Source organism: Bos mutus, chromosome 4 (genome assembly GCF_027580195.1).
Source record: "Bos mutus isolate GX-2022 chromosome 4, NWIPB_WYAK_1.1, whole genome shotgun sequence".
NCBI lineage: Eukaryota > Metazoa > Chordata > Mammalia > Artiodactyla > Bovidae > Bos > Bos mutus.
This window is the reverse complement of record NC_091620.1, coordinates 30197135-30208057: the sequence shown is the minus strand read 5'-3', so window position 1 is coordinate 30208057 and position 10923 is coordinate 30197135. Positions and strand designations below refer to the sequence as shown.

Genomic DNA, 10923 nt, shown 5'->3' with positions numbered 1-10923 from the left:
GGGTGACAATATACAGCCTTGACAGACTCTTTTTCTTATTTGGAACCAGTCTGTTGTTCCATGTCCAGTTCTAACTGTTGCTTCCTGAGCTGCATACAGGTTTCTCAAGAGGCAGGTCAGGTGGTCTGATAGTCCCATCTTTTTCAGAATTTTCCACAGTTTATTGTGATCCACGGTCAAAGGCTTTGGCATAGTCAATAAATCAGCTACTGCTAAGTGCTTCAGTCGTGTCCGACTCTGTGCGACCCCATAGCCGGCAGCACACCAGGCTCCCCCGTCCCTGGGATTCTCCAGGCAAGAACACTGGAGTGGGTTGCCATTTCCTTCTCCAATGCATGAAAGTGAAAAGTGAAAGTGAAGTCGCTCAGTCGTGTCCGACTCTTCGAGACCCCATGGACTGCAGCCTACCAGGCTCCTCCATCCATGGATTTTCCAGGCAAGAGTACTGGAGAAGTAGATGTTTTTCTGAAACTCTCTTGCTTTTTCCATGATCCAGCGGATGTTGGCAATTTGATCTCTGGTTCCTCTGCCTTTTCTAAAACCAGCTTGAACATCTGGAAGTTCACAGTTCACATATTGCTGAAGCCTGGCTTGGAGAATTTTAAGCATCACTTTACTAGCATGTGAGATGAGTGCAATTGTGCGGTAGTTTGAGCATTCTTTGGCATTGCCTTTCTTTGGGATTGGAGTGAAAACTGACCTTTTCTAGTCCTGTGGCCACTGCTGAGTTTCCAAATTTTCTGGCATATTGAGTGCAGCACTTTCACAGCATCATCTTTCAGGATTTGATGTAGCTCAACTGGAATTCCATCACCTCCACTAGCTTTGTTCGTAGTGATGCTTCCTAAGGTAGGTGTATTTAAATTAAGGTTCTGCTGAGGATACTTCCAAACCACCTATATGGCCACTGGCAGATCTTAGGTCCTCATTGGCCATTGACTGGAGATGTTAGTTCCTTATCACATGACTGTTGGGGGCCAGAATGAGGTACTCCACCCATGACAAAGGTCATGAGGAAGGAGGCTGGACATATGCAAAGGTGGGATCGAGCCTCAGGAGTCCCCCTGGAACTCCTCGAGCATCTACCCCCATAACCAGAGCCTGCCTACTTTACTACTTTGTGCTCTCACCTACACCTCTGACTTTACGGGGGGCTGTCCCCCACCACCTCTTTCGGAGAAGGAGTTAACTTAGAGCTCCAGTTAATAATAATTCCTGGGCGTGGTAAGAGTGTTTTAACCTACAAACTCCTCTGAAGGTTCTCTAGCCTGCCTGACAGGCTTGTCCGGCCACATGTGATCACTCACAGCCTCCCAACCGTGAAAGGCACGAGATGCTTTAAATCTTTAAAAACAGGTTCCTTAGAAAAGTTAGAAAACTATTAGTATAAGTGTAATGGGCTGATTAGAAATTGTATTGGTGAAGGGTTTTTCATTTGTTGAGCTGATGTTTGTTGCTAAGTCTCCATATCCCCTGCCCTTACACACATTTAATGAATATATAGAAGAAGTAAGTATTAACCTTTGATATTAATCATGTTAGACCTTAGGCTAAGTAAATTCTTTCCTAAAACCCACTACACCCTCACCCTATAGGAATGTAACTTTATTTGGGTGGTATCTGTTTTAAGAATAATCACCCCTGGAGAAATAAGTGTCCTGGTTGACTGACCATTGTCACAAGGAGAGGGTCATAAATTGTCAGCAGGCCCCCCTGGCCAGAAGATGATGTAACACCCCTAAGACCTCTGTATACATTTGTATGAAGCACCTGACTTTGATAAAAGTCAGGAGTGCTGACCCCGCGTGACTTTTGCATAACATCTCAGTGTATAAAAGTAGACCATGGAAAATAAAGAATTGGGATCAGTTTCTCGAAATACTGGTCTCCCCATGTCGCTCTCTCCCTCACTCTGGTTGAGTCTCCATCTGGAGCGCAGAACCCGCCATGCTTACTAATTATGCCTGGGCTTCTAAGATCCGACCAGGGGGGCCTCAATGTCTCCTCTCCTTCGGGAGAACGGAAGGATGCCTGCGGCCTACGTAAGTGGTGCAAGCTTCTTGTCTTCAAGTTTTATTGGTCTCCCGCGTAAACCAAGCTACTCAGCCTCTTTTGTCCACTGAATTTTCCTACTGAGCTATCCTTATTCTATTACTCTTTATATCTTTAATTAATATCTAATTGAAGCTATTGTATCCTGACCCTCGCCAACGCCGTCCCCGCTTCGAATACCCTGGATCAGCCTGGGCAGGACCCCAGCACATGATCCTTGCCACAGGGCACCTCACAACACAGCAGCTGCTTTCCTTCAGAGACAACCTATGAGACAGGAAGAAAGGAAAATGGCAGGTACCTTTTCTTTGTAACCTAATCTTGAAAGTGATATCCCATCACTTTTGCCTTATTCTATTTTTAGAAATAGTGACTAGGTCAAGCCCACACTCAAATAATCAAGAGAGAATCGTGATTCATCAGAGGCAAGCCTAAAGGCTGTCTGCCACACTTGTGTATCAAATGGAAATGATATTCCCTGCCATGCAAAATGGTTGGTTATAAAAGCAGAAGATAAATATATTGTCAATAACTTATATGTGTATACAGTTGGTCCTTGGTGTCCACCACTTCCACATCTTTCAGTTCAACCAAATATAGATCAATAATATTCAGAGAAAACAAATCGAGAAGGTTCCAAAAAAGCGAAACTTGAATTTGCTGCATGCTCAGCAACTATTTACATAGCATTTACATTGTATTTACAATTATTTACATAGCATTTACATTGCATTATGTATTATAAGTAGTCTAGAGATGATAAAATTATGTAGGAGGATGTGCATGGGTTATACAGAGACACTGTGCCATTTTCTATAAGGAACTTGAGCATCTGCTGATTATAACATCTCTAAGGGTCCAAAAGAGAAGGCAATGGCAAGCCACTCCAGTACTCTTGCCTAGAAAACCCCATGGATGGCGGAGCCTGGTGGGCTGCTGTCTATGGGGTCGCACAGAGTCAGACACGACTGGAGTGACTTAGCAGCAGCAGCAGCAGCAGAGGTCCAAAGATCAATCTATTAGGGATGCTGAGGAATGGCTGTAACTTATTTCAAGGTCTTGTTGTAAAGACTTACACTAATATATATAAGGTCAACACAAAAACTTTCTTGCAGATGAAAAAGATTTAAAGGGAACTTCTCACTGCACAGAAATTACTGTTAGAGTCATGACCAGAATTCAAAAGATAAAATGCCATTCTGTACTTTACTCACTTGTTTGTGCTTTGATTTTCTTTTACCCAAGTAGTAGTTTTTAATGCTCCAACAAAATTCTAGATGCCAAGTATAATTATTCTAAATATTTAGAATCTTCATAGGAAAATAAATGTACTTCCAGCATTAAAAATGTAATGAGCTTAGCCACAAATTTTTAAGTCACAAAGTTAAAATAATCATAAGGCTTCAGAGCACATATAAGATCTGAAATACTTGCTTGGAAATTAAACTAACTTCAGAAAATTAATGTATCATATATTTTCAAAGAGAAAAGTAGTTTATAGATGTTATTTTCAAGAAATGGCATTTCATTCCACTGAAATGGTAAATATTAAATAACTCAGACATTCTAGAAATAAAGGCACAGACAAGTTATTTTCTAAAAGTGTCTATAAGACTTAAGGGCCCAGAACTTAAAAGGTCCACAAGGGAATAAAGGAAAGATCTTAATCTAGGACACATTTTTATTCACAATCCACTACATTTTTCACTTTATAGGACAAAACTTTTCAATAAATATGTGGCAGTATATAGTGTGGAAAATATACCATGCAGAAAAGTGATTAATAATTTAAAAAAAGACAAGAATACTCTAACTAGAAACTCAAAATCTAGTCAAAAAGATAAGCCATAACCACATAAAATGGTAACCTAACCATAATGCCAAATGTCCACTTGCTCATCCTGCCCTTCAAGATCTATATACGATTAGCTTGAACCTCAAACTGCTTGTTCAGTGGGAAGACAGTTGTCTTCCTCTGAATTTCTGAAAATCTCCCACCATTTCTCGAAGCTCTCTGGCTCTGATTTCTCCCTTCTTAATCCTCCGTCTTCTTTCCAGCTTCTGGTGGTTAGGTGTTCCTTCATCCTCACTGCTCCTCTTTAACCTCAATGCAGCCCTCCACTGATTTAATTTGTTTCCCACGAAAACCACTCACATCAGGCTTTTGTGTGTGTAACAGCCATAACTGAGTTATTTGAGAAGAAAAAAAAAAAGAGTTGATATCACAACCACACAAATGCCTAAAACTTGTCTTAGATATCTGCTAGGCCGTTGGTAACCCACTCTGGTGTTCTTGCCTGGAGAATCCCATGGACGGAGAAGCCTGATAGGCTGCAGTTCATGGGGTTGCAGAGAGTCGGACATGACTGAAGCGACTTAGCAGCATCAGCAGCAGGCCATTTCCACCAGTTGCCAGCCTTCCCCCGAGATGTGTGGTTCTCTGTTCCTCTCTTCAGTGTCCCCCCCCCACCACCCGCCCCTGCTCCAATCTTGTTTCAATTTTGTTTTCTTTTTGTGCCTCAGTGACCTTTATTCTCCTTGGCTTATGTTCTCTCTCCAAGCAGAATCAAAGTTTTCCTTAACAAAAACAGTCTTCTCCCCAGGAGGAAGTCTGGTGCCAGTTGTTTCTGAAAGACAACTTCTTTTGCCCTTTCGCATCATGTTAACTACTGAGCATACACAAGGTCAGTCCTTTTCATACAATTGCTTATGGTCATTTTCTAATATAAGATTCACTTTCTTCAGCTCTTTGTCTAAATTAGTACTTAATTTTTAGTTGTCAGCATGTGTAGGGGTCACTTAGACTGCTTCTTTAAAATGTAGATTCCTGATCCTCACCCTGATATCCTGAATCAGGAGCTTTGAAGTGGGTCTCAGGGACTGTGACCACCGCCTAAAAGGGATTCTGACAGCAGTGGTCCAAAGGACACAATTTAAGAAACACTGACCTTTTCATTGATAAAAACAGTAAATAACATTGATTTAGTTCTCAGCTCGAAAGAGTGCCAGGGACACTGTATCCTCAGATTGAAAGTAATTCATAGTCATTTCTTCCAAAAGTTTACAATCTTTAAAATTATAAAATTGGTGACAAGTTTGGAAATTTTTATTGAAGCTTGGGGTGGGGGGAGCTGGAAAAGATAAACTTAAGTGTAAATACATATACAGAAATGAAAGGCCCATATAGGCAGAGATTTTTATTTGTATTTCATTGATGGAATTTTTAGGAGCTTCCAAATGGCTCAGTGGGTAAAGAACCTGCCTGCAATGCAGGAGACTCAGGAGATGCTGGTTCAATCCCTGGGTTCAGAAAATCCCCTAGAGGAGGGCATGGCAATACCTCTATGGTATTCTTGCCCGGAGAATCCCATGGACAGAGGGGCCTATCGGGCTATAGTCCATAGGATCGCATAGAGTCAGACATGACTGAAGTGACTGAGCCCACATGCACTGATGAGTTGCTAGCACCTGGACAAGTGCCTGGACTATGGTATTTGTTAATCCTTATAAGAATATTAAATACTATTGCAATCAGTTATGGACACAAAAAGGAAAGTTATGAGGTTACTGAGATATTCAGGAGCCAAAGAAAATAATTGCTAAAATCTAGAATGTGGAAAACCAAGTAGCAAGATATTAAAAAATTATTCTGTCCTCTTAATATGTTAGAGAAAAGGCTAAATTCAAATTAAAGGAACACTTCCATTGATTCCTCTATAGGATATCATCACATTCACATGAAAATAATCTCCTTATTACTGGCAGAAACAAATTACTGAAATGTACCTGAGAAAATTGAGTTTCAAGCTAGAGTAGACTCTTCTGGGAAAACTGAGTTTTAAGTTAGTTTGTATTCTTTGTCAAGATCTGATGTCATCCTTCAAAGGCAACTTTCCAGGGGCCAAAGTTACCGCATTCTCTCCTCCCCTCATGAAATTTTCAAAGTGTGTGTTAGAGCAGAAGTCTTATAAAAAATGTCTGTCTCTTAAGAAAGTAAAAACCTGTCCGCTATGGGGATAGCCATCTCACTTTGTGGGAAAAATATCTGATTCCAACATCACCCTCTGTTCAGAAATTAATTTATGAAACAAGCATTTGGCAATCTGAAATGTTTCTCCACTAGTAACAACACTGTAGACATTTGGTCAAATAAATGTAACCATTTAGACATATCAGCTATTATACAAATACCCTGGAAGAAAACCGCATCACATATATAGCTGATTTCTACATTTTGATTGTGCTGTGTGTATTGTAAATGAATGCATTTTGCTTCAGTCTTTACTCCTTTGACCTTTTAGAGTCTTAATGAGACTCCCAAAGCAACAATCAAAGCACAGTGTTCCATTTTGGAAGCATTCAGAAAGCAATACACTTTGGCTAAATTTAGTTGTAGCATTCAGAATTTAAAAACACATCCAGCCATCTTTCTAGGAGACACAGAGTCACTCATTTTCTATTTAAGTAAATTGGTCAAATAATAGTTGCTTCTTCTTAGCTCACTCATGCTAAAAAATAAAGTGGGGTTGGAGGGAAGAGGGGACACAATAACAAAAACTGACCCATGTAAGGCTCTTAATGACTGCAACTCAGGCATATTCATTTTGTAGGACACTAAACAATGGAAACTTTTGTGCTCATTTTAAACTATTCTGGCTCAGAAAACACAAATTACAATTAAAATTGAGGCAACAAAATTATAAGCTGAAGACACTAAAAATTTCCCATGTTGAAGAAATATTGTCTGCTTTATCAAGAATTATATTTGGCAATTGAAAATAATTGAAAGTTAGGGGGAGAAAATTTAAAGTAGTAGTTTATCTCCTAAATGATAACTTGGGAAATATCATATCTTTAAGCATTCAAAAGTTTATTCATTTAAGCAATAGCCCAGATTTTAAGATGTGTTTTGCTTATGGTACTTAGTCAGAAATTTTTTCTGGGTAACATAATTTAAAAGAGCTCACCAAGCACTAGAAAGTCAGCTCTTCAGCTCCACACAGTTAAATTACTTTCTGGGTGTGAAAAACTGCTAGATTAGAGAGACCAGATGCATTTGGAAAGTTTAAGCACCACTCAAATGCAGTCTCGCTTTCTGCACTGGAAATCTAGATTTTAAAAGCAGCTATTTTTTTGTTATTGTTGTTTAATATTCTTTATTTTGGCAAGAACACAACATGAAATCTAGCCTCTTAGCAAATTTATGAGAGTGTTGTTATTGTTGTTTAGTTGCTAAATCGTGTATGACTCTCATGACCTCATGGACAGTAGCCCTCCAGGTTCTCCTATCCATGGGATTTCCCAGGCAAGAATGCTAGAGTGGGTTGCGATTTCCTTCTCCAAGGGATCTTCCCAAACCAGGGATTGAAACTGTGTCTCCTGCATTGCAGACAGATTCTTTGCTGCTGAGCCACCAGGGAAGCCCTTTTGAATGTATGATACAGCTTTGCTGACTACAGAGGCAACGTTGTACAGCAGAGCTCTAGAACTCATCCGTCTTGCATTGCTGAAAATTTCTGCAGTAACTCCCCATTTCCTCCTCCCTCCAGTCCCACCATTTTACTCTTTGGTTCTATGAATTTGACTTTCTTTATTTTTTAATTTATGTATTTTTAATTGGAAGATAGTTGCTTTAAAATATTGTGTTGGTTTCTGATTTACTTTATACAAGTGGATTTTGCAGTATTTGCCTTTCTGTGATTGGCTTATTTCACTTAGCAGAGATTTTTCTGGTAGTTCAGATGGTAAAGCATCTGCCTACAATGCGGGAGACCTGGGAAGATCCTCTGGAGAAGGAAATGGCAACCCACTCCAGTACTCTTGCCTGGAAAATCCCATGGACGGAGGAGCATGGTAGGCTATAGTCCATGGGGTCACAAAGAGTCGGACACAACTGAGCTACTTCACTTTCACTTTCATGTCCTCAAGATTCATCCATGTGGTTGCATATTGCAGAATTTCCTTCTTTCTTAAGGCCAAATCATACTTGATGGTATGTATGTACCACATTTTCTTAAATAAATAAAAACCAGGTATCTCAGAATTTACAAAATTGTAAATGAAGGTAAAAGCCAGCCTGGCTTGAGACAGTAAAGTTGTCTGAGGGGGTCTCCGTGTTGAGATATGTTTTCCAACAGCACAGAACCCAGTGTGAAAAGAGGGGAGTAAAAGGAAAGGGATTAGGAAAGCCATTCTTCCATCCTCCTGCCCACATGCATCTAACCTGAACTTTGGGGTATTGTCTCTGGCTGGTCAGGTTCTGCTGGGGGAGAAAGCTCAGGGAAGAAAAGAAAAGGAGTGTGGAAAGGAAGGAAGCAGGAGGGAACATGAAACTCACCCAGATCCACTTATTTCGTCACATAACTTTTTTGGCATGAGATTAAATTCCCCTCGGGACTTCCCTGCTGGTCCACTGGTTAAGATTTTGCCCTCCATTGAAGGGGGTGCAGGTTCAATCCCTGGTCAGGCAGCTGAGATCCCACATGCCTTGCAGCCAAAACCCAAAACGTAAACCAGAAGCAATATTGTAACAAATTCAATTAAGACTTTAAAAATAGTCTACAACAAAAAAACTTTAAAAAAATAAAAAAAGATTAAAGCTCTTTACCAATCTCCTCTACCCTTCCCCCAACAAATATGAAGCATTTCTCAACTGTATAAATGTCTACTGGATCACAGGTAAATGTAAAATTATATCTGTACTCTTAGGAAAAAAAAAAAGTTGAACATCATTGTGCATTAGGTGCAAAAAGTGAAGGAGTCAACATCAAACCTGGGTCAGGGGTGTCTTCCAAAAGCCATACCCTTGACACAGCAAAGAGTTCCTGGTAGGTAACAATAGGGGGAGCGCTGGGTGAGGAGAGCCCGCAAACAGTCTAAACAAAACACGCAAAAACCTCACCAACAGCTTACAAATATTTAAGGGCTTCCTGAGTTAGATAGTGAATGAAAGCTACATTAGGGCCCATTCTGGATAGCACCCCACTGGAAAATCCCATGGACAGAGAAGCCTGGTGGGCTACAGTCCATAGGGTCAAAGAGAGTCAGACGCAACTGAGCACGCATGCATGCAGGCAGGCACTTAGTGCATAACAAGTGTGAGGATCAGACTCATGCAGGATTGTTTGTACATCAGAGCTGAAATGGAATTCTATGTGATGTCTTCTGGCACAGCAGCTTTATTTCAAGAGATGTTCTAATTTCAAACCATTGTTCCAGAAGTCAGCAAATTGTAAACCTGAACACACAGAAACTGCACCAAAGAATATTGATGAAATCTTTCCCCATCCTCCCAAACCACAAATCTTGACTGTAGCTATCAAGAAAATGTTTTCTTGCAAACATTTAGAAATAATTGTGAGAGTTCAACACAAAACATGGATGAGGTAAGTAGCATTGTTCAGCATATAAATGTTTGCACAAGCAAAAAGAATGTGTTCATAAGAACAGGATATGTTCACAGAACAGGGTGTGTTTGGGGGGCTGTCTGAGGCCATAAACTGAAAAAATTGGGGGCAGATGTGGTCACCTTTAGACAATAGATTACAGAGATTAAGAGCAAGGGCTGTGTGGCCAAGCTAACCCAGAGCCGTATCTTTCACCCACATCTTACTGGTTGTGAGACCATGTGTAGTTAATTATACTACCATTTCTGAATCTAGTCTTACTGTCTTTAAAATGAAAATAAGACATTTTATTTTTGAAGTAAGCTGGAAATGCATTGTGCATGATTTAGCATAGTGTCTGGCATAGAGTAAGAACTCAACCTAGATTTGAGTTATTTTTCAGTTGTTTCCTTTTTAACTAGACAAATTGGGAGAATACAGCAATGATCATTTTGGATCAAATAATCTAGCCCTGTATTCCATCCCTGTGTGTAGAATCAGAAGGTATTTTAGTCACTTTCCATGTGTCAATACTCTGCGAGGCAGCACTATAGAATTGATCAAAGCTCTTAGTTTTACAGTCGTCATCAAATGAATCTTGCTTGTCTTTCAGAGTCACCATCTATACTTTTTACTCCTTTATGTAAATAAGTGTTTTCGTTAAAATGTGTGTCAGTGCTCACTGAAGCAGTGCATATACTAATATTGGAACAATACAGAGAAGATTAGCATGACACCTGCTCAGCGATGTCATACAAATTCAGGAAACATTTTGTATTTTATGAAAAGTTATGGATGTGGATGGTGTTGAGAGTTACACAAAAATATGAATATACTTAATACCACTTAAGTGCTCATTTAAAATTGGTTAACATTATAAATTTTATGTTCTATGTATTTTACTGTGATACAGAAATTAGAAAAAATATATTGATACTGCTTCATTAAGAGGGCATCAAGCTCTTAAAATACTGGTCCTTTGTCAGTGGTTTTATATATTTGAATGGGCATAGAATAGCTCAATTGCTAGTTCACTGTTACTCAGCAAAGCAGAGGCAAACATAGCATTAAAATTCTGAATATGGCAATCTGAAGAGACTGATTAGAGCAAGCTGGGTTTTGTTTATTTATATACGCTTACTGCATAACAGTTCAGAAGAATAATCATTGGTATAATCACCTGTTATCACTGAATGTTCCAGTGTTGTATTTTTTATGCTTCTTGAGAGACCCGTGGGACAGAAGATAGTAATCAGAGAATAATTATATTTTATGTTGATGCCAAACAGCAATTTAAAGTATTTTAAATGTTGTTGTATTATTTACTTTTCTACATATAGTTAACTAGAAAGCTTTCCTAAATACTAAGATGATTGGTTTTAAACAACTGGCATATAAACATGAAACATGAAAACAAATTTACACCAAGTGAGTATTCAGGAGTCCCACTGCAGCTTTCATTCTTCTTTGATCTAACTTTTCATCA

The 10923-nt window shown here is 39.4% G+C and overlaps 1 non-coding gene across 1 annotated transcript; it reads left to right on the top strand.

The window, feature by feature from the left end:
- The first annotated feature begins 10112 nt into the window (after nt 1–10112).
- On the top strand, nt 10113–10219 carry LOC138987712 (U6 spliceosomal RNA). Its single transcript, XR_011464091.1, has one exon. It is a non-coding gene; the product is annotated as a U6 spliceosomal RNA (small nuclear RNA).
- Nucleotides 10220–10923: the final 704 nt, after the last annotated feature.